The sequence below is a fragment of the Delphinapterus leucas genome, chromosome 8 (assembly GCF_059928025.1).
Source record: "Delphinapterus leucas isolate spDelLeu-1000000601 "Yukka" chromosome 8, BTC_Dleu_Yukka2, whole genome shotgun sequence".
Classification (NCBI taxonomy): Eukaryota; Metazoa; Chordata; class Mammalia; order Artiodactyla; family Monodontidae; genus Delphinapterus; species Delphinapterus leucas.
Window position 1 is genome coordinate 69978421 of NC_143136.1, and position 24936 is coordinate 70003356.

Here is a 24936-nt window from a genome sequence, read left to right on the forward strand (position 1 = left end):
CTCTTTTCCTGGTTCTCTCTGGTATAGTAGCTGGCCTATTGTTTAGCCTGCGTCTCTCATAAAGCTACCTATCTCCTCTTAATTGCTTTTCACCAGAACTTCCATTATTTTTTTAATTTAGTTTAATTTTTATTTTATACGGGAGTATAGTTGATTTACAATGTTGTGTTAGTTTCAGGTGTACAGCAAAGTGATTTAGTTATACATATATATATATATATATATATATATATATAGATATATATAGATATATATCCCTTCTTTTTCAGATTCTTTTCCCATATAGGTTATTACAGAATACTGGATTGAGTAGAGTTCCCTGTGCTATACAATAGGTCCTTGTTGATTATTTTATATATAGTAGTGTGTATATGTTAATTCCAAACTCCTAATTTATCCCCCCCCCCACCTTTCCCTTTGGTAACCATAAGTTTGTTTTCTTTCTTCTTCTTTTTTTTAAAATGTAGTTTCCTATTAAAGGAACTTCAGGTGTGAGGTAGGTCAGGGAGATTTTTTTAATTAATTAATTAATTTGTTGCATTGAGTCTTAGTTGTGGCAGGTGGGCTCCTTAGTTGCAGCTCGCGGATTCCTTAGTTGCGGCTTGCTGACTTCTTAGTTGCAGCACGTGGGCTCCTTAGTTGGGGATCACCAGCTCCTTAGTTGCTGCATGTGAACTCCTAGGTGCGGCATGCATGTGGGATCTAGTTCCTGGACCAGGGATCAAACCCAGGGCCCCTGCACTGGGAGCACAGAGTCTTAACCACTGCACCACCAGGGAAGTTCCCATAAGTATGTTTTCGAAGTCTGTGAGTCTGTTTCTGTTTTGTAAATATGTTCATTGTACCATTTTTTTTTAGATTCCACATATAAGTGCTATCTGCTCTTAAAACAATTTCCAGAGACTTTCTATTATTGCTTTCTAGAATGATTTTCACCAGTAAAGTTGTTTCACCAGTGAGAGGGTCCTTAGAGTTCCTTATGCTACCATTCTGGAAGAATGTTGTTTTCTGAATGCCATAGGAGTCATGATACTAGAGCCATAGAGAAAAAAATGTAACCTATGCACACTACTTGACTCTAGAGTGAGAAATATTTAAATAGCTATAACTATGTAAAGGTTTTTAAAATGTGGTTTTAAAAAAGTTTTTTAGAATCAACCTTTAGGCAAATTGTTTAACACTTAACTATGGTTACAGAATAAAAGATATGTTAACAACCACTACAATAGAATCAGGGGTAGGGAGATAGAAGGAAGAACAGAGAATTGAAAGGAAAGATAGAATTATTTATCTCTTCTTAAAGTATAAAAAATTAATAAACGGAAACCTCATGTAAATAGAGTTGGGAGACCAGATGGGGTAGCCACATGCCCCAAGACAATAGCAGAGCTCAGTAGGAAGAAGAAAGACTTCCTCCTCTTTCCTGTCAAGAGCTCATCCTGGGAGAGGCTGTCACAATTCAGCCAATGAAAAGCCATGGACTGTTTGCTTACTATGGCCCTCCCAACTCCTCTTCCGCCTCTAGAAGAGTTCTTCTCTCCATTTTTGCAGGGGGCTTGCACGTTGTTATGCTTGCTGATCCCAAATTGAAATTATTTGCAGACTCTATATAATAACCCCCCTTGTTTTGTTTTGTTTTGCAGTCTATTTGTTTTAGGTCAACAATTTGATGGCCCTTATGAGGATGCCCAGAAAACCCCCAACAACTCTGAGGCTGGTGAGCAAACAGGTGTGGTACCAACATTGAGCCCTTGTTGCTCACTGCTTTTCTCATCAACCCTGGATTTTGAGGGTTAGTCTTTATCCTGGATCTGAGCTTCCATCCACTTTGCATTTTGAAGCTCTCCAGGTTTTATTCAGGATCTATTTTAAGGTTTCTTCCTTTCTGGTTAAGGCCTTGCTCTGTATGTGAGTATTCATTTGGCACTTTGGTACGATTTTGAAATCAGACTGTTCCAGCTGGAACTGGCTAGCCTTCGGCCCATTCGTTTTGGAACAGGAGCTGCTCCTCCTGGAACTGGCTAGTCTTTGGCCCATTTCTTCAGGAACAGGGGATGTTTCATTGGAACTGTGCCAGTTCAGCCTTTGGCCCAATTCCATTTCGAATAGGGGCTGTTCTATTGGAACTGTGCTGAGCAGCTTTTGGCCTGGCTCCTCTGGGACTAGACTGTTCCCTTAGAACTGGCTGGTATTAGGCCTGCAGGTTATTTGGGCTGTTTAAGCTATTTCACCTATTTGAGCTGCTTGAAAATTATTCTCTTACTCTAGAGAAACCCTCCAAGAAATGGGATCCCAGTTATCTAAATATTTTGAGGGTACCCCTCTTACAGGGACCCTGGCCAATTTTTGTTTGAAAACCACGATTCTTCCTCAGGCACATTTCTAACGAAATGGATTGACCCAATCAAAGGCAATTTACAGTATCAATGGCGATTATGAGGAACTTTTTATATCTCCAAACTTAACTTTTCTTAAAGCTGAATTGGACAACCATAGCTCTAAAATTTCCAAAACTGAATGGAATGCATATTTCAATTGGTAATTTGAGGGTTCCAAATGTTATCAAGAGCCTAAAACTGCCTCTCTGCAAAATAGGACTTTAAGTTTTACTGAGGCAAACAAAGAAAGAAAGATAAAATGGCTTCCTAAGCCTCATGCTCTTCTTCTTTGGCTTCTTTATCTCAGGCTTTGCCTCTGGTGCTACCTTCCTCCTTTCCTTCTATGCCATATACAGCTCCTCTATACCCTCAGTTCCACCATACTAATTCTCTCACTGAAGTTCCCTTTTTCTCTGAAACTCCCCACTCCCTTTTCCTCTGAACTTGTCCCTTAAAATTAAGCCTTTCGAGGACCCAGAGGCTAAACCCTTAATTTCTTATACTCCCTGGATTAAAGGTGAACTGCCAGCCATAGTCAAAGATTTTCCCAGAGTAAATGAAGATTCTCATAGATTTGCTGAGGAATTTAATATAGTCAGTCAAATTTATCAACTGGGTTTCTCTGACATATCAGCTAGTTCATATACTTGTCAGTGAAGGCCAGGTTCAGCACTGGATGAAAAATGCTAATTGGGAAAATCTTAAAAGATCTCTAGAATTACAACCAGAGACCCACCTACTAACTTATTATATGATCAGGCTCAGGAAATTGCTAGGTGTCTTCATAGGGCAATTTCTAGGGCTTTTCCAAAGCCTATTGATTAGAACAAAATTCAGACTTATACACAAAATTCTGATGAATCTGTTCATTACTATTACAATCGACTTCAGATTATTTTTTAAGAAAATTCTGGTCTTCTTTCAGATGTTGTTTCACCAAGGTAGCTTTTAACTCTATGTTTTTTAGTGGGTTGAACCTGGATCAGCCCACTAAATAGGATGCAGTGGGGAAATTGTGTTCACTCAAGATTTAATCTGGCAAACCAGCTCTCTCACACTCTAGAGGAGTCACCTAAAAGGGAGACCACTAAAATTCTTAATCTTCAATTCCAGCAAATTAAGCCCCCTAAATGAAACCAAAACCCTCCTAGTTTCTGCTATTATTACAAGAGCCAGAACATCAGAAAGGAGATTGGTACAAATGTACCTTCAGCCCTCTAACCAATGTCCTCTCAATTCTCAATGACATGGCTTTTCAATGTCCTCTCAATTCTCAATGACATGGCTCCAAAGAACTACAGGGGCTCTTTGCAATCTTCTTCTTAACTGGCTTAGAGAAACATTTCTCCAGATTGCGGATGAAATTCTTCCAGTCCTAACTGACAACAGAGCCACACTCTTGGTGCTCAGCCCCGCTACAACAAAGTGGCCCCTGCCTCGGTGTACTAAAACAGTCCAAATAGTGGGGATCTCTAATGAACCTCAAGAGGTTCCTGTCTCTAAACCTATTCCCTTTTGTTTAGGCTCTTTGAGAGATACACACCCTTTTCTCCTTAGTTCTTCTACCTCTAAGCATTTGTTAGGCTGAGACTTCTTAGAGAAGTATCATGCCAGAATTTCTTTCTCCCGAAAGGAGTAAATAATTCTAGAACTTCACAGTAGTCATTAAAGCAGCCAACCAGGTGAATTAAATGACCCTTTGACATCTTTTATTTGCTTTGTCTCTGATGGTACTAGAGTTGAATTCAGGAAACACTGATCATTTTACTCTGTTGAATCAGCTACCACCCTCCTCATGGAGAAAACCTCCAGCTAATATTGGCAAAATTCATAGCACAACTTTCATTAAGATTCAAACACATCCTTCAAAACTTCTTCCTGGAATTAATCAATAGCCTATAAGTAAAGAAGTCCTTCAAGCTATAAAGCCCATAATAAAAGCTTACAAGGCTCAAGGCTGCATTATCCCTTGTATTAGGTCCTATGATACTCCTATTTTTGGGGGTGGGGGTCAAGAGTTTATTCCTTAAGTAAGAAACAAGCTTTATTTATTCACAAAAGAAAAAAGAGTTGAGGCAAGGGGAAAGACAAGTTTAACACAAAATTATAACAATAATTCCCTTTGGTAAAAAGGGTGGAGGTTTGGGCTTCCCTGGTGGCGCGGTGGTTGAGAGTCTGGTGGCGCGGTGGTTGAGAGTCCGCCTGCCAATGCAGGGGACACGGGTTCGTGTCCCAGTCTGGGAAGATCCCACATGCCGCGGAGCGGCTAGGCCTGTGAGCCATGGCCGCTGGGCCTGTGCGTCCGGAGCCTGTGCTCCGCAAAAAAAAAGGGTGGAGGTTTCTCTAGGAACTCCAAGCAATAAGCAATATTGTTATCCCCTAACAACCTGTCATTTCTAACCCTCATATGATGCTAACATCCATTCCCATTGGAAATAAATTCTTTACTCTAATTGATTTATGTGGTGCATTCTTTGGTATTCCAGTTGAAGCTAGCCAATACCTTTTTGCCTTTACTTGGGAAGAAAAACAATTCACCTGGACAGTAATGCCTCAGGGTTTTACTGAGAGTCCTTTTTATTTCTCACAAATTCTGAAGGCTGATCTGGTTGACATAAAGTTCCCTGGGGGTTCTGCTTTGTTGTAATATATGGATAACTTGCTTCTTTGCTCTCTGTCTCAAGCCTCCTCACAGGAAGACAGCATCCATTTGCTAAAGCTTTTAGCCTTAAAGGGACGTTAGGTTGCCAAGGAAAATTGCAGTTTTCCCAAGCTCAGGTTTGATATTTGGGGCATTTGATATCAGAACAAGGGTTACACCTAAATTTAGATAGCCTTCATGGTGTCCTAAGTTTCCCAAAACCCAAAACTAAGCACCAACTGCAAGGTTTTCTCCGGCTAGCTGGTTACTGCTGAAATTGGATTCCAATTTCTCTCTTATGGCCAAACCTCTATATTTTTTGATAAATAACAACCCTGACCCAATTTTATGGGAAGAATAAGATGATACAATATTCTAGTACTTAAAGGAGAGTTTGATAAACCCACCTGCCCTTGGGCATCCTTACTGTCAGATTCCCTTTTCCTTTGTGTATGTGAAAGGGAAGGGAATGACTTTAGGGTGCTCATCTAAAAACAGGTCAATGGGACCACCATTGACCCCTTGGGTACTTTAGCTAGTAACTGGATCCTGTGGCAAGAGGACAACCCCCCTTGCCTTAGAGCCATTACTAACACCACTCTTTTGGTTAAGGCCACTGAGAAAAATGTTGTGGGAGTCCCTTTAACAATTTTTGTACCTCATGCAGTAGAAGCCCTCCTGACGTCTCAATCCACTCAACATTTCTCAGTTGGCTACCTCATCTCCTATGAAGTCCTTCTGTTAACTCCTCCTCTTTTATGTTCTAATAACCTTAACCCTGCTACTCTTCTCTCCTCTTTCATTGATGAAGTCTTTCAAAACTGCTTAATGCTGGTGAATCACCTCCTGACTCCTCGTGATGATCTGCAGGAAATTCATTTTGGTAATGCTGACCTCTCATGGTTCACTGATGGTTCTTATTTTAAAGGTAAAAATGGCAAATATTGTGCTGGCTATGCTACTGCAACTGCCTTTGATAGTGTTGAGGGAGTATCTTTTCCTCTGGCTACTTTAGTCCAAAAGGCTGAATTATACACTCTTACATAGGCTTGTACTTTAACCAACAGCAAAACTGCCAATATTTATACTCATAGTAGATATGCTTTCAGAGTAGCTCATGATTTTTTAATATTATGGAACAATATGGCTTCCTTAATTCCAGTGGAAATAAAGTTTAAAATGGCCCCTATGTTCAGGGATTATTGGATGCATTACTTTTATCTGACACTTTAGCTATTATCAATATTCTGGGTCATTCTAAACTTGACTCTCTGAAAGCTAAGGAAAATTACCTTGCTTACATTTTCACAAGGAATGCTGCCCTTAAAGGAACCAACAGCAGCCAACCCTTTTCACGGTCCAAAGGGATATTTCTCCAAATGATAACTTAGAAAAACTGGCTAGAGAAGCCCAACAATTGACCTCAGAAAAGGAAAATCAAGATTAGAAATTCAAGAATTGTTGGTTTGATAAAAAGAGAAAGTTCTGGTTTGGACCAAATAACAACCTAGCCCTACTGGAGACTCTAAAATTCCCACTCCTCACCACTGTACATGCATTAAATCTTTGGTCTACTGACAAAATGATAGCTTTCGTGAATCAATATTGGTAGGGAAACACTAACAAAGCCACAAAAAGTGCCTACTTTACTTGTCCTGCTTGTCTGAAATACAACCCAGGGAAGCCTGCTTTTACTGCTCCTGGACATTTTAAACTGCCTAATGGACCATTCGAGGTCTGGCAAATGGCGTCACATAATTTCCTCTGTCTCATGGATATAAGTATGTTTTAGTCATAGTCTGCATACTTTCACACTGGACTGAAGCTTTCCCTTGCAGACGAGCTACTGCCTCTCTGTAACTAAAGTTCTTCTGGAAAAGATTATGCCCAGTAAGAGAACTCTTGAACTTCATAGCCATCCCATTTCACTAGTCAGGTACTTCAACAAGTCTGTGCTGTTTGGCTGGCTTTACAACACTTTCACTGTTCTTATCACCCTCAATCCTCTGGTTTAGTTGAATGCATGAATGGCATTATTAAGACTCAGTTGGCAAAACTTGTAGAATCTCTCCAAATACCTTGGCCAAAAGCATTGCTGTTGGTCTTTTAAAATCTCAGATCCACCTCTTTGGGAATTCATAAACTCTCACTCTTTGAGATAGTCACTGGATGCCCAATGCATGTGGCTCCTAACTCTTTTGACCTACAGCTGATAAAAGGAGAGATATTCCAATACTGCAAAGGCCTAATTACTTCTATTAAAAATAAAAAGTATTTTCGTAGAGCAATCTTTTCAGAGTGCACTCTCAAGAGACAAAGACCTTGAGCATCACACCTTGCAATCTGAAGATTTTGTCTATTGGAAAAGACACATCCAGAAGGACTCTCTTCAACCTTGCTGGAAAGGTTGAACACCTATCAGGTGTTGCTAACTGACCCTTGTGCCACCAAACTCCAGGGAATAGACTCGGGTTCACGTGACACACCTAAAGAAAGCACCAAATCCTAACTGGACCTGCACATTATCTGTTGACCTCAAAGTAAAGATTTCCCAGAATTGAAGCAGATGACATCTGATGAGACATCTTTTCCCAGATATCTAAACCAGGCCTATTGGATGTCTGTCACCAAACCTTTGACGATGACATGTGCTTCAGATGATCTCCAGTGTCTGTGATCTGGACTTTAGATAAAAAGTGTCTGAGAGTTCTTCCTCCTACATCTCCTTGTTACTCAAGTGTGACCTCAGTAGGTTTCAAATTTGTGCACTTTCCTTCCAACGTGGGACACTATACTCAGGTAAGGTCCTTCCTTGAAAGGAGGACCAAAAGGCTTCCAAAAAGCCACTGAAGCCAGAAAACCTGACTCTTGACCAGCAGTGCTTTCAGAGAGAGATCTTGATCAAAAGGGGAAAATGTAAAAAATTGATAAACAGAAACTTCAACTAAATAGAGTCAGGAGGGGAAGCTCTCATGCCCTATGACAATAGCAGAGCCCAATAGGGAGAAGAAAGACTTCTTCTCCTTTCCTGGCAAGAACTCATCCAATGAGATTGTCACAACTCAGCCAATAGAAAACGATGGACTATTTGGTTACTACGGCCCTCCCAATTTCCTTTTCCCCTCTATAAAAGAGTTCTCTCATTTTTGCAGGGGGCTTGCACGTGGCTTGCCATGGTTGCAGATCCCAAATTGCAATTCTTTACTGACCCTGAATAAACCCACTTTTGCTAGAGAAATAACTGGCAGTCTATTTGTTTTAGGTCAACACAAAGTAGAAAGTAAGGAGAATTATCTACAACTCGTGGAACAAGAAATAGAGGCTTATATACATTACTTGTGGTTATTTGTTTGTTTATGTACAAAGGTTTTGGGAATGATGAAACTTAGGATATGATATAATTATTTTGGAAGGAGAGACAGAGCAAGAAGAAAGGCTGGAGGTGGGAGTAGAAAGTGAGCTAAATCCATATTCATAAGAACGGAAGTAAATCAGTCACATTTAATATTGGTAAACCAAGAAATAGTAACATAAGCATATTATTTAGAGATATTTAGGTACCACCAAAAGTAAAAACAAATCTAGGATAAAAGTACTTTCAGTGAGCTGGTGCTTTAATTATAATCTTTCTTTACTTATTTGCATTTTTCAGGATGTTTATGGATTATTTTGATAACAATAAAACGTATTTGAAAAAATAATTGGTTCCCCTTGTGGCAGTTCTAAATTTACTTTCTTATTTCAATGTGTAAAAATTATCTTGAAGTCCCTCCTGTATCTAGTTTTGTCTTTTTTTTCTCTCTTTACAAAATTCAAAAGTTTGCAATCATGGGGAAACCATTCCAGTATTTCTCTGAAACATATACCCTGCTTGATTAGAATTATATGCTCAAGTTATTTGGATCGTTTTCAACTTATGTCATCATCTAATGTTCAAAAAGTGATCATCTTTAGCAGTATCTGTCCCTGGTAGCTTTTAAAACAGGTTATTCCTCAATGCCATTTTCACTGTAATTCAAAGCTTACTGCTTCTGTGATAAAGAAACATGTTAAACTTGCTTTTTGGTCATTAACTTAATGTACCCATCTTGTCTAGATTCTGAGATAAACAATGCTTAAATAGTCATTATCATTTCTTTTGGCACCTTGAAAAATTATGTTTCGAGATTTTATTTGTAAGGATCACTATAATAATGTCAGAGTTAGCACTTATTTGCAGCCATAATTTTTTCCACTTCAGTTTGTAAAAACGGCCTCATTTCTTTTTCCATGTAGAATAAGCATTGTAGAAATACTAAAAACATGAATTGCTTAAAAATTATGATACAAATGTAATTACTTGTGGATATCGAATACAGGATACTTTTGTGGTGGTCTATGTATCAGATAATTTGTGTACCACTTCAAATCCTATCAGCCATACCTCTTCTTCTAGCCTCTGCTGCAGTGATCAGTTCTTCAGAGACTTCAGCTGTTCACTTTCAGGTGCAACCCCTTGAAGCCTTTCTTCAGGCTGCATCATGTATCTTTCTTCTTGCTCTTATACTGCTGCCATCCTTAACAATGGGTGATGGAGGTTGCTGGATATATGCTCCCCCTTTTCATCCCCAGGGCAAACATCTGTGAGTTGCATTTCATAAGCCTTCTTAGAGATCCTATCAAATCAAGCATCAGTCACCTATACTTTTGACCAACTAGGTAACACAGTTTCTTACTGGCTTTATCCCCTTCCCTATATCACTGTCTTAGTCTACTCAGGCTGCCATAATAAAATGCCATAGACTGGGTGGTGTAAACAATAGAAATTTATTTTCTCACAGATCTGGAGGCTGCAAGTCCCAGACCAGGGTGCCAGCATGGTTGAGTTCTGCTGAAGACCCTCTTCTGGCTTGCAGATGGCCACCCTCTCCCTGTGTCCTTACATGGCAGAGAGAGATGAGAGAGCTCCTCCCCTCCTTACAAGGACACAATTGATCAGATTTGGGCCCTACTCTTATGACCTCATTTAACCTTGATTACCTCCTGAGACACTATCTCCAAATACAGTCAAAATGGAAGTTAGGGCTTTAAAATATGAATTTCGAAGGGACACAATTCAGTCCATAGCAATCAGTCCCTCACTGTTCTTTACTCCTGCTCCTTAAGATCAATTACCTTCAAGGAAGCCTCTGACTTAGGCTGTGCTTTCAGGGGAACCGAGGATACAGTATGTTTTGTTCTATATGTGTGATAACAGAAAAAAGGATTCACTGAAAGCTTAGTCATAAGGCATTATTCACGATGCTTAATTAATTCAATAAAAAGTTAATGAATGTCACGCAAGACACCAGGCTAAGTGTAGTATTAAATAAGAGACATGATCCTAGTGGCTTTCTTTAAATGCAGAAGAGAAATACTACACAGTCAATTACATAGTTATATAAATACATTTGTGAAATGTACCATAAAGAAGTCTAGGTCACTAATGTAAATAAAAGGGGAGCCACACCTTGAGTCTGGGTGCCTAAAGAAAACAAGGTTTAAGCTGAGATCTAAAAGATGAACAAAATTTAGTAAGAAATGATGATGTGGGCACGGTGGTGCGGGTGGTGGGCTACAGAGCAAAAATCAGGTAGAAAGGCCTGAGTCAGGGAGACATGCACAGGAAGGTTAGCATAGCTGAAACAGAAGGGGAGGGGGGGGAAGAGATGGGGATGGGACTGTGAGATAGGCAAGGCCCAGACTGTGCGGACTGAGCATTGAGGGTCCTAGTAAGTATTTTGAATGTTAAAATGAGAACCCTAGGAAGCCTTTGAAGGATTTTTTGAAAGATTTTTTTTATCCCATTGTTGTTTTGGTTTTTGTAATTAATGTTGGTTACACAGCCCTCATTTACAGTTCATTTCATTAATTGAAAATATCAGATCTAGGAATATCTAGATCAATTGTAGCTCCAGGTCTCAAGGAATGACATTAAAGGAAAGTACTCAGGTCACTGAGAGGTCTTGCAAGAAGAGTTAGTGGACATAGTAGAGAATTGTGGTAGGAAAGGTCCTCGATTTGTCATTCACCAAGGGAAGTGTAGGTGGCAGATCAGGTGAGCTACCACAGATGCCTAATCTACGTTATCATGCATGTCACTCCAAGACATGATTTCTGAGTTTCAGGTTGGGATCCAAGGACAAATTCTAATATGAATAACCTTTCTACACTTAACGAAGATACCCAGACACTTGTCTAGGGACAAAAAATTAACAATAGAGCTCCAGGCTGCATGTCTGTAGTCTGAAGTAAGATGACTATTTGTTTAAAAAAAAAAAAAGTAAGACTTAAAGTATCCACGCTGATCTTGAACCCTCCCCTAAATGGAGGCTTAGAGATAACATCTACAGTAGCCTCCAAAAACTATCCATTGTGTCTACAATATCTTGTCCCGAATCTCTGGATCCAATTTTACAGTTGTGCCAGGATTAGATGAAAAACTATTAGGTGAGAAAGCAAGGCTTGCAGGCCTACAAATGTCTTGCTACTGTTCTGTTCATATATATATGAACTTGCCAACGTCTTTCTGTAAGGCAGTTCACTAGTAAGGGGCAGTGTATTCCCATGATGGGAAATTCCTCCAAATGAATCTTTCTGTTACTTTACCTCAAAAAAAAAAACAAACAAAAAAACAACAAGGCCTAACACCATAGGAGCTTGAAGGGAAAACATTTGGGAAAATTTTTTTATTTTCTGAAAATTTGGTAAATGTATTGATGACAAAAGGAAACTAAAATGCAAAACGAAGAAAATATGCCAAATTTCTCACAGGAGTAATATAATAAGAGAAAACTAGCATGATAGTAGATGTATACATTAAGCATACATCTAACATAAATATATATATATGTATACATATAACAGAATATTATTTAAAAGGAAGAATTTTATTTGAAATAACAGAATTTTATTTGAAAGAAAGTTGGAAACAAAAACATTTATTAGCCATTTGATCCCATTTATATTACTAACAAAGGGCACATCAATGGATATTTGAAGTTATTTATCTGCATATTTTAGCAAAATCACTAAATTAGCCAGCTCTTCTGTTAACTTACTCCACTCAAGCAACAAAAACCAAGCAAACTGCTATTTCTGACTCATCTGAATAAAGGCAAGTGAACTTAAGACCTAACTTATTGTAAAATAAATTCTTTAAAGCTATAACTCATGCCTTTACTTTGATTTACACTTGGGAAAATTAATAATTATTTCAAATGAAAATTTAGTCACTGCTCAAAGATTAAAGTACTAACACATTTTTAAAAAGAAGAAGAAGAAATCAGGATAAACCCTTCATCTTGCTGGAGGACTCATGTAACTTGGCTCTTGGAAACCAGTACCATGGTGTCCAGCTGTAAGATTGGCCCATCCATCTTCAACAGCAACCTGGCCAATTCAGGGGCTGAGTACTTCTAGACACTGGTCTCTGGGGCAAATATCTGCATCTGGATACAACAGATGGGTATTTGGTTCACAGTGTCACTTTTGGTCACCCTATGGTAGAGTCTCCAAAAGCAGCTATGACGGGATCCTTTCTTTGAAATGCACAGGATGGTTTCTAGGCTGGAACAGTTGGTAAAGCCAATGGCTGCAGTAGGGGTCAATCCATATATATGAGAACCCAGGGGCCTTAATTAAAGACATTTGGGAGAATGAGACAAAGGTTGGACTTGCCATCAAACTAGGAATGACAGTTGAGTATTTGGCACCATGGGCTAATCAGATAGATATGGCCTTGGTTACACCAGTTGAACCTGGGTTTGGAGGGCAGAAATTTATGCAAGATATGATGCCAAAGTTTCATCAGTCAAGGGTCCAATTTCTGTCTTTTGGCAGAGAGGTTAATGGTGAAGTGTAGATCATGACACTCTCCATAACTGTGCAAACACAGTGGCTAACATGATTGTGTCTGGCAGTGCTATTATAAGGAATGAAGACCCCAGATCTGCGACCAACCTGTTAAGATATACTTGCTCAGAAGCTACTCAGAAACAATCTCTTCATTGGTGAAATCTCAAGGAGCCCAAAGTTTCTATTCATGAAATTTCCCTTTTATTGGAAAACAAGAATGTTGACTACCAAATCATATTGCATGAAGTGGTGCTGCTTTCCTGAGAAATTATTCATTCCCATGACTAAAACCTATTGTGCAAAACGTTCTAAGAGGTTAGAAACTGGGGTGCATACCTACATTTTTAATGATGGCATTTAAAGATTAGGGTACTGAAATACCCTGTTTATTATTGGGAGATTTGATTTTTATAAAGAGTAAAAATATAGCTGTCTTAAGATTATAAACAGAAATGTATCTTAATGCCTAAAGAAGGCATATTACCTATTATGAAGAAAATTATTTTTCTGCATTTCTGAAAAGAATTTTCTGTTGTTTCCCATCTGTTATCCAAAAGTAAATGAAGCCCTTATGTTTTTCCTGTTTCATCATTTGTGATTTGATAATATGAGCAGAATAAAATTAATGAAAAATATAAGCTTGAATCTGGTTAGGATGGCATACCATATTCCTTTTGCATCTAAAACATCTATATTTTCCCTTTTTACTTTACAGTCAAATACATAAAAACTATTTTCAAAATGTCTGAAGCCCAGGGGTTTTCAGGTGGTCTGCTCTAAAATATAGGCATTGATTTTATCAGGATGTTTTCTTTGCCAGCTTTGCTTAAGGGGTAGATTATTCAGTGATTTTTCCTCCTTTCTTAATGCCACCTACCATTCTTAAGGACATTAAATAATGCTGTTGCTTTAGTTCTGAGTACAAGGAAAAGTAAAGTCTCTATTTGGAAGTAATATTGAGCTGAATCTTGACTCTGCCCCTTTAGGCCTATTTGACCTCTGAAAAATCACACAACCTCTTTGAGCTTCTATTAACTCATTATACATCAAATGTAATTATAACAATTGTGCAGGATCATGTTGAGCCTTAAAAGAGGCACCATAAAATATGCAAAGTTTCCAGTACTATTCCTAGAATTTAGTAGATGCTCAATACAGTATATAAGTTTATGTTATGAGTTATAAAGTACTTTGATATAATCGCATTAAATTTACAAATCATTCTTATGACTGCTAGGACAGGTATTTTTCTCCCCATTTAAAAATAAGAAAGTAAAGCTCAGTAGCAGGCTGGTACCATGGAAAGTCTCTAGTAGGCATAGGATTTCTGGTCTGTACTCTTTTTAAAATGCAGCCCATAGGGAACACACCCTAACAAAATAAAGACTATGTGACAAGCCCACAGCTAACATCATATTCAATGATGAAAAGTTAAAAGCATTTCCTCTAAGATCAGGAATAAAACAAGAATGCCCACTCCTTGAAGTAAGTCAGAAAGAGAAAAACAAATATCGTATATTAACACATATATGTGGAATCTGAAAAAAATGGTATAGACGATCTTATTTACAAAGCAGAAATAGAGACGTAGACGTAGAGAACAAATGTATGGATACCAAGGAGGAAGGGAGGGGATGGGATGAATTGGGAGATTGGGACTGACATATATAGACTATTGATACTATGTAAACTATAAAATAGATAACTAATGAGAACCTACTGTATAGCACAGGGAACTCTACTCAATCCTCTGTGGTGACCTAAATGGGAAGGAAATCCAAAAAGAGGGGATATATATATACGTATAGCTGATTCACTTTGCTGTGCAGTTGAAACTAACACAACATTGTAAAGCAACATTTATACTTCAATAAAATTAAAAAAAAAAAGATTGCCCACTCTTGCCACTTTCATTCAACATAGTATTAGAAGTTCTAGCCAGAGCAACCAGACAGGAAAAAACACAAAAGGAATTCAAATTGGAAAGGAACAAATTAAACTGTAACTGTTTGCAGATGACATGATACTATACACAGAACATTCTAAAGACACCATGAAGAAACTACTAGAACTCATCAATGAATTTAGAAAGTTGCAGGATACAAAATTAATATACAGAAATCCGTTGCATTTCTATAAACTAACAATGAGAACTATCAGAAAGAGAAATTAAGAAAGTAATCTCATTTACAATTGCATCAAAAAATAAAATACCTGGGAATAAATCAAACTGAGGAGGTAAAAGACCTATGCTCAGAAAACTATAAGACACTGAATAAAGAAATTTAAGACAACACAAAAAAGATGAAAATATGTACCAGGTTTAGGGACTGGAAAAAGTAATACTGTTAAAATGACCATACTACCCAAGGCAATCTACAGATTTAATGCAATCGTTATCAAAATACCAATGGAATTTCCCACAGAACTAGAACAAATAATTGTAAAATTTGTATGGAAACCCAAAAGACCCTGAATAGCTAAAACAGTCTTAAGAAAGAACAACAAAACTAGAGCTGTCACACTTCCTGATTTCAAACTATACTACAAAGCTACAATAATCAAAATGGTATGGTACTGGCACAAAAACAGAAACATAGATCAATGGAACAGAGTAGAGAGCCCAGAAATTAACCCACATTTATATTAATCTATTACAAAGGAGGCAAGAATATGCAATGGGGAAAAGACAGCCACTTCAATAATGGTATTGGGAAAACTGGACAGCTACATACAAAGGAATCAAACTGAGCTGGTTTCTGACACCATATAAAAAATAAACTCAAAAAAAAACAACTCAAAATGGATTAAAGACTTATATGTAAGACCTGAAACCATAAAAATTCTAGATGAAAACTTAGGTATTACACTCTTAGATATTGGTCTTAGCAAATTTTTTGGATCTGTCTCCTCAGGCAAGGGAAACAAAAACAAAAATAAACAAATGGGACTACATCAAGCTAAGAAAACTTTTGCACAGCAAAGGAACTATCAACAAAATGAAAAGGCCACCTACTGAATGGGAAAAGATATTTGAAAATGATATATCCAGTAAAGGGTTAATATCCAAAATATACAAGGAACTCATACAACTCAACATCAAATAAACAAACAATCCAACTAAAAAATAGGCAGAGCACATGAATAGATATTTTTTTCAAAGAAGATGTACAGATGGCCAGCAGGCACATGAAAAGATGCTCAACATCACCAGAGTAATGCAAACTAAAACCACAATGAGATATCACCTCACATCTGTCAGAATGGCTATTATCAAAAACACAACAAATAACAAGCATTGGTGAGAATGTGGAGAAAAGGAAATCCACATGCTCTATTGACAGGAATGTAAATACAGCCACTATGGAAAACAATAGAGAGATTCCTCAAAAAGTTAGAAATAGAACTATTTCTGTAAGCAAAGGTGGTGCCTGGATTTGGCCCATGAGCCATAGTTTGTTAACTCTGCTCTAGACTTTTAGAGATATAAGGAATTTGAGAACCTATCTGACGGGGTTTTCTTAGAAGGGATTTAAGAATTGGAATTTGAGAATTTTGGAGGCAGTTATTCCTGGGTTACTAGACCAGCTTTGTAACATTTCCTAATTGTCTTATCTAGGGCAAATTATTTAAGATGTCTATGCTTTGATATTCTCATCTCTAATTGAAGGTAATCATATATAATTTATGGAGGTGTTGGGAGAATTAGAAAAGACACTTAAAGTACTCAGGACAGTGTCAGGCACACAGGAAGCACCTGGAAGGTGTTAGCTGTGACAATCACCAATCCATTTTACAGAGAAGGGAGCAGAAGTCTAGACCCAGTTAAGGACTTGCCTAAGGTTACAGTAATAGTGGCAGAACCAGCCGTGCTTGTGCAAGTCACAAACCTTTTGAGCCTCTGTCACTTGAACTGCCAAATGAGGGGGTTGGACAACATCTTCTCTTGGGACCTTCTAGTTCCACTGCCATCATTCTACTAACTGGCACCCTAGGGCTTAAAGAACTAATTTACCTCGGTAAGTACATTCCTTACAGTCTGGAAATGACTTCATACACAGCATCAGTAAACTGGCAGAAAAATCAGGCATTGGAGAGGGAGACTCTGATTTAGCATTAATAAACATACATATATTTATATATAATGTATAATTATGAATATTATATAATATATATTATATATCTTTTTTTAGTCACATATCTTAAATATCTAGGAAGGGAGCCAAGTCCTTGGCAATTAGTATGATGAATAATTGCACTGAATACATTTCAAGTCGTTCTTGGATATGTCTCAGGGACTTTTATGCTACACATTCTTATAACAAGTCATTTATGCATGTTCAGATTATTTTGACAAAATGATTAAAGTAATGAGATGGAAAAAAAATAGAACTACAATATGATCCAGCAATTCTACTTCTGGGTATGTATTCAAAGAAAATGAAAACACTAATTTGGAAAAAATGCACCCCTGTATTCATTGCAGTATTATTTACAATAGCCAAGATATGGAAGCAACCTAAGTGGCAATTAATAGGTGAATAGATATGGAAGCAACCTAAGTGGTGATTAATAGATGAATGGATAATGTGTGTGTATATATATATATATATATATATATATATACATATACACACACACACACACACCACACACACACAATGGAATATTAACCATACAAAACAATGAAATCTTGCCATTTGTGACAATATGAATGGACCCAGAGGGTATTATGCTAAGTGAAATAAGTTAGACAGAGAAAGACAAATACTGTATGATTTTATTTATATGTGGAATCTAAAAAATAAAACAAATGAACAAACATAACAAAACAGAAACAGAGTCATAGATACAGAGAACACACAGGCTGTTGCCAAGAAGGGAGAGGAGTGAGTGGAGGAGAGAAATAGGTGAGGGAGATTAAGAGGTACAAACATTCAGTTACAAAATAAATGAGTCACAGGTATGAAATGTACAGTGTGGGGAAGATAGTCAATAATTATGTAATATCTTTGTATGAGGACAGATGGTAACTAGATTATCATGGTGATCATTTTGAAATGTATAGAAATATTGAATCACTAGGTTTTGTACCAGGAACTAATATAGCATTGTAGGTCAATTATACTTCAAAACATACAAACAAACTCATGTAAAAGAGATCAGATTTGTGGTTACCAGTGGCAGGGGGTGGGGATGATGAAGGCAGTCAAAAGGTACAAAATTCCAGCTGTAAGATAAATAAGTACCACAGATTTAATGTACAACATGATAACTATAATTAACACTGTTGTATATCACATATGAAAGTTAAGAGAGTAAATCCTAAGAGTTCTCATCACAAGGAAAAAAACTTTTGTTCTATTTCTTTAATTTGGTATCTATACAGGATGATGAATGTTCACTAAGTCATTGTAATCATTTCATTATGTATATAAGTCAAACCACCATGCTGTATACCTTAAACTTAAACAGTGCTATATGTCAATGATATCTCAATTAAACTAGAAGAGAAAAAAAAGGATATGCCCAAATATACTGAAACCAAAGAAAGCCAAAGATAAAGAGAAAATCTTAACATCTAGGGAAAAAGACATTGTTTTTAAAGAGCAACAGTAGGATTGACAATGACCTCTCCTGAGCTAAAATTGAAACCAATGGAATGAGGTCATTAACAGGCTAAAAGAAAACACTTGGCAATCCAGAATTCTATAACTAGTCAAATATTCATCAAGAATAAAGGTGAAATGGGTGAAGGTGAACAAAAGGTACAAACTTCTAGTTATAAGATAAATAAGTCCTGGGGATGTAATGGACCACATGGTGACTATTGTTAACAACACTTTATTGTATATTTGAAAGTTGCTAAGAGAGTAGATCTTAAGAGTTCTCATCACAAGAAAAATATTAACTATGTGTGGTGATGGATGTTATTATTAAACTTATTGTGATGATCATGTCACAATATACGTATATATCATTAAATCACTATGTTGTGCACACCAAAAAATGGAGCCCATGGAAGGTGGGGTGGGCAAAGGAAGCTTCCTTTACTAACATTGTCTTATTTCCAGTCTAACTTTACTCTGTAACAGAACCAGATGGCTAAGAATATTCTAGAACTGTGGATACTGGCCCCAGTGTTATGCATTTTATTATTCCAAAAAAGATCTAGTAGGTTGGGAGATGACAGGGTACAGATTGAATCCATAAACCAAGACATTTATACCTGTGTTCCAAATTATAATCAGAAAACAAATACATATCAACCACTTTATTCTTACACTCTTGTTATGTAACAAATATTGCAAAAAAAATTTTTTTTAAAAAGGACAGGTATCTGCCATATTTTTCTACATAAGTTGTCATAATTTGAAAGAATGTAAAAATAAATCTTTTCAAGGTAAGGTCCAAGGCCTCCAACCTTGTGAGGAAGAGATATTTTTTATATTCCCGATGCTTTTAAATCTCTGGGGATGGTTCTGAGAATAAAATATACTGAAGGTGGTAAGGGGAGGGTCAAAATGCTACCTGCCTTTGCTTCCCAGCAGGGAATCCCAGCTAACTAGGCATGTGGGAGTGAGGAAGCAGCAAACGGCTTGGAAAGCTGCTCCAAGATCTGCCAGCTAAAACTTCAAGGTCCTGCTGAAAGATGGTGTCCAATTCATTGGTCAGGGATCCCTAAGTTACAGCCGTGTGAACATGTGCCTGGTTTTTGAAACTGGCATATGCTCCCTAAAGTCCCCTTTTTAGAATCATAACAAGTATTTAAACGGCTACAGAGATCAGAATAATTATTTTAGATATTTGCATAGGTATATACATTTATGTTCTATTCAGGCTTAAATCATCTGATCATACAGAATAACTGCCTCAACTCATTACCCAGCCTTGTCATGAATTCAAATAATGATAGCATAGTTAGCTATTGCCATAGATAGCATAGTTAGCTATTCGGCAGTAATGCTGCCAAAAAGAAAACAGTTAATATCATTCATTAGAAGCAATAGTCTCTTTCTTGTTAAAGAAGATTAGTAATATATTGCCTGAATCTGCTGTATCAAGCACCAATACTTTTCAGGTAGCTAATGATTAAAATTCTCCAAGTTAGGGCTTCCCTGGTGGCGCAGTGGTTGAGAATCCGCCTGCTAATGCAGGGGACACAGGTTTGAGCCCTGGTCTGGGAAGATCCCACATGCAGCTGAGCAACTAAGCCCAGGCACCACAACTACTGAGCCTACGTACTGCAACTACTGAAGCTCGCGTGCCTAGAGCCCATGCTCCGCAACAAGAGAAGCCACCGCAATGAGAAGCCCATGCACCACAACGAAGAGTAGCCCCTGCTCTCCACAATTAGAGAAAGCCCATGCACAGCAACAAAGACCCAACACAGCCAAAAATAAATAAATTTTTAAAAAAATTCTTCAAGTTGGTCATTTCGCTAATTTACCTCAGAAAAAAAAGGCCCAACACCATAGTTTAATAGAAAATTATTTGAATATTCTGAAAATTAGGTGAAAGTAAATTTACATATGATAAAAGGAAACTAAAATGTAAAATAGAGACTATATGACAAGTTTCTTGCAGAAGTAACACAACAAGGGAGAAAGATAACACTATAGTAGATGCATGAATACATCTACGTATAAATGTATGTGTGTGTGTATACATATATATATAAGCTTTCTTTAGCTACTGTATATTTATGCATATAGATATGATATGCATACAGCTACCATATGCATGGCAGAAGGCACTTTGTTTTCTAGTTTAGTAGTTTGATTTCTACATTTTATAGATGGAGGAAACTAAGTGTTTGATAACTCATCCAAGGTCATAGTGATTAGATTTGAATCCAGGTCTTCTTGACCCTGAAGCTTCTGCTTTTTTCTCTATAATATGCTTCATCTAGATATAACGGTGCCATTTCCATTAGCATAGCCAGAAGAGTGAGATGGCTCCAGAATAAATTAAGTAATATACCATTAATGTATGGTCTTCTCAGCTTCCCCTTTCAGGACCCCTCTCCTTTAAGATATTCCCCCCAAAACATCCTGCAGCCCTGCCTTCACATCATGACAACTACACCACTACCCTTGCCCAACTTCCAGATTCCTATTTTCTCATAGCCTCGTGTAAACCTGGCCACCGGGCTAGTATCACTTCTCCATTCACTTTGCTTGCTGTGTGCACCATTCTCTCAGGGCTATGGTCTCTGTTTTCCTATGTGCTGGCACTGTATTAGTGAGGACAATGGTGTAATGTGTTACTCCATTCCTGGGAGTGTATTTACATTTCAACAGTGACTTTCCAAAAGTATTAAGAAATTTGGGATAAAAATGTCAAGCTCATAGGGGAGACATTTTTTTTGGAGACTTAGGTCTGTAAGTGGACATTAGTTACCTATGCCTCCTTGTCAGGCCTATCTCTGGTTAATAATATTCCTCTTCCATAAATCAATTCCAAGGAGGAAAAATATGTTTTTTACCTAAAAGGTTTATACGTCATAGGTATCATGTATAGCCAACCAAATCATCATTCTTCCCTGAGTCCACACCTCTAATATTTGAAATCTCAGCAGATAGTCCTCAGAGGCTGCACACTTGTACAGGAAGTTTGAAAAAGATCTCTGTACCAACCCTTGGTAGATCAAAGAGGGCTTTGGCTGAGATTTTATGTCCTTAAAATGACAAAAGCAGATATTCTAAATAAATAAGTCAAGATAAAATGAGAAAAATCCCACTTTCCTCTTTTTTACCTATACTGATGAACTTAGTCCAAATATTTTTCATCTAAAACTACAAAAAAGAAAAGAAAAAAAAAAACTAGAGAAAGCAATAAGCTTTTGGAATAAGCTCTTCTGTTACTTACATCTCCAAAATAATGTTTAGTGACTCTGGCCATAAGATGGAAATATTAATGCAAAAAAGAAAATCTTTAGGTGCATAAAATAGCCTGGTGCCTATGACATTGGACTTTGAACTCTCCAGCCAGAGTTCCTGTATCAGTCAAATCCAAGCACTTAACTGAGTGACCTGAGACAAGTTACTTAGTGTCTCTATATTTTAGTATTTTTAAAGTCGGGATAGTGATAGCAACCAACCTCATAGGGTTATTATGAGGGTAAAAATGAGTTAATATAGGTAAAAGCACCTAGAACAGGGTCTAGCATAAGTAAATATTAATTAGGTGTTAGGTATCATCATTGTTGTGGTGGTTATTACAATTGTGGCTACCACCAGCTCATAGATTGGAAAGTTCAACAATCCAAAGGCAAAAGAATGGGCAGTATCTGCACTTTTTCTATATTTTTTGAAACACCAGTATAAAATGCCATAATTAGTGTTGGATTGTTTGGCTTAAAATATACTCTTCACCAAACACAACCCCTACTACCCTTTACTCCCCAAAGAAAAGTATGCTCTAAGCCATCTTAATTATATAAATGGCTACAGAATGATTAGATAAACATTATAATTAAATGCCTGCATCCAGAAGTCTTTGCTTTTGTTTCAAGGCTAATGGAGGTGATCAGTCTTCTCTACACAAGAAGAGCTTATGGCTGCCTTCTAGAAAACATAATTTGGTAGGACTCCCTTCAACATTATTACTAATTTTAGGCCCTAGGTTGCAGATGCTCTGCTTTTGCCTTTGTAGTTATTATTAGTACCTTTCTGTGAGCGCTGAACAGTAATGATTTGTGAGTCTTTTTTTTTTTAAGTCTCTTTATTGATTAAATCACCTTAAGAGTGCTGTGTAGCAAGTTAGGTATTAACATTAGGCATAAAATCAGAGAGTTACGCTGTATCTATAGAAGCCAAACATGTTTTTATGCCTATTCATTTTTCTTTTTCATAAAGTATTTTGAATTGCAAAAATAATAAAACCACACTACAGAATATTTATAAAATAAAAAATGAAAAAGAAATCTCTCAGAATCTTTCCACCAATAACTGTAATTTTTGGTATATATCTTTCAGTAATTCTTATGTATATTTTCAACATTTTTATGAGCATATGAGCATTTCTAATCTCTTTTATATAGAACTATAATGTAAGTATTTTCTGTTTGCTCATTACTCTTCATAAGCATCATTAATGGGTGTGACATAGTTTACTCATTCTTCTATTACTAAACCTTCAATTTGTTTCTATTAAGATGACTAAATAATACAGTCTCTTATGAATACATCTATTTCCATGTTTCAGATTTTATTCTTAGGAGAGATTCTGTAAGTACTTAATACTTTTCTCTCTAATAAATTATTTAAACTTATAGCTATAACATATTATGAAGAAAATAGCTTTTCAAAAATGTGCAAAATAACTTTGCAAAACACCACCACTACTAGCTAAAACTAAAAACATAAATACTTTCTCCATGAAATTTTTCTTAAACTTTTTCTCATCAGAATTTTATCTCCATTCAAATAGCTATAGGCTCTCCTTGGCCTCCAAATACAAATAACTTTGGAAGTATTTCTCACTCTCATGGCATTCTGTACCTTTATAACATTTATGTCAAGTATAATTAAGTAATTATTTGTGTAATATTTAATGTCTAAGTCTTTCAATAGATAATATGCTCGATTGGGGCAGAGACCCATCTATGGTGCTACTTTTACACCCAAGTATCTGGAACATAGCATGTAGTCTTCTTTGTTCATTCAATGATTTAACAGGTTAAAATTATTTTGTACAGAGTATTATGCTAGGTGCTATGGGGAATACATAGAAACATATGACAGTTACTGCCTTTAAGGAGTTATAATAAAATTGAGGTTTTACTATCATTTTTATTTTTTTATCATAGAAAAAAAGTTCATGGGCTTTAAAACCAAATGAACCTACAAAACGAAAAAACAACACACTGAATGAGAGAAGATATTTGCAAATGATATGACTGATAAAGGGTTAATATCCAAAATATATAAACAGTTCAACTGTTTATATTTACAACTCAATACCAAAAAACACGCACACAGGGGCTTCCCTGGTGGCACAGTGGTTAAGAGTCCGCCCGCTGATGCAGGGGACATGGGTTCGTGCCCTGTTCCGGGAAGATCCCACATGCCGTGGAGCGGCTGGGCCTGTGCACCATGGCTACTGAACCTGCATGTCCGGAGCCTGTGCTCCGCAATGGGAGAGGCCACAACAGTGAGAGGCCCGCATACCGCAAAAAAAAAAACAAACAAAAAAACATGCACACACGCACACACACACACACACACACACACACACAACCTGATTAAAAAATCGGCAGAAAACTTGAATAGACATTTTTCTAAAGAAGATATACAGATGGCCAACAGGCACACGAAAAGATGTTTAACATCACTAATTACCAGAGAAATACAAATCAAAACCTTAATGAGATATCACCCACACCTGTCAAAACGGCTATCATCAAAAAGCCTACAAATAACAAATGTTAGCATGGGTGTGGAAAAAAGGGAACCTTCCTGCACTGTTGGTGGGAATGTAAATTGGTACAACCATTGTGGAAAACAGTATGGAGTTCCTCAAAAATCTAAAAATAGAACTACCATATGATCCAGCAGTCACACTCCTGGGTATATATCTGAAAAAAAACACTAATTTGAAAATATACACAAACCCAATATCTATAGTAGCATTATTTACAATAGCCAAGATATTGGCAACCTAAGTGTTCATCAACAGAGGAATGGATAAACAAAGTGATATATATATATATACTTAGCCATATACATAATTGGCTAAGTGATATTCCATTATATATATATATATATAATGGAATATCACTTAGCCATAAAAAAGAATGAAATTCTGCCATTTGCAGCAGCATGGATGGACCTAAAGGGTATTATGCTTAATGAAATAAGTCAGACACAGAAAAACAAATACTCTATGTTTTCATTTATATGTAGAATCTAAAAAATAAAACAAATGAATGAATATAACAAAACAGAAACAGACTCCCAGATATAGAGGACAAACTAGTGGTTAACCAGTGGGGAGAGTGAAGTGGGGAGGGGAAAGAAAGGCATAGGGGATTAAGAG

At 37.0% G+C, this 24936-nt stretch overlaps 1 protein-coding gene and 1 pseudogene across 2 annotated transcripts in view; one reads left to right on the plus strand and one right to left on the minus strand.

The window, feature by feature from the left end:
• The window catches only part of SLC4A10 (solute carrier family 4 member 10), a 225578-nt gene that overhangs the window by 52877 nt on the left and 147765 nt on the right, over positions 1-24936 (minus strand). The gene's annotated exons all lie outside the window — the stretch shown is intronic.
• Positions 12482-13146, plus strand: LOC111172797 (ribulose-phosphate 3-epimerase pseudogene; annotated as a pseudogene).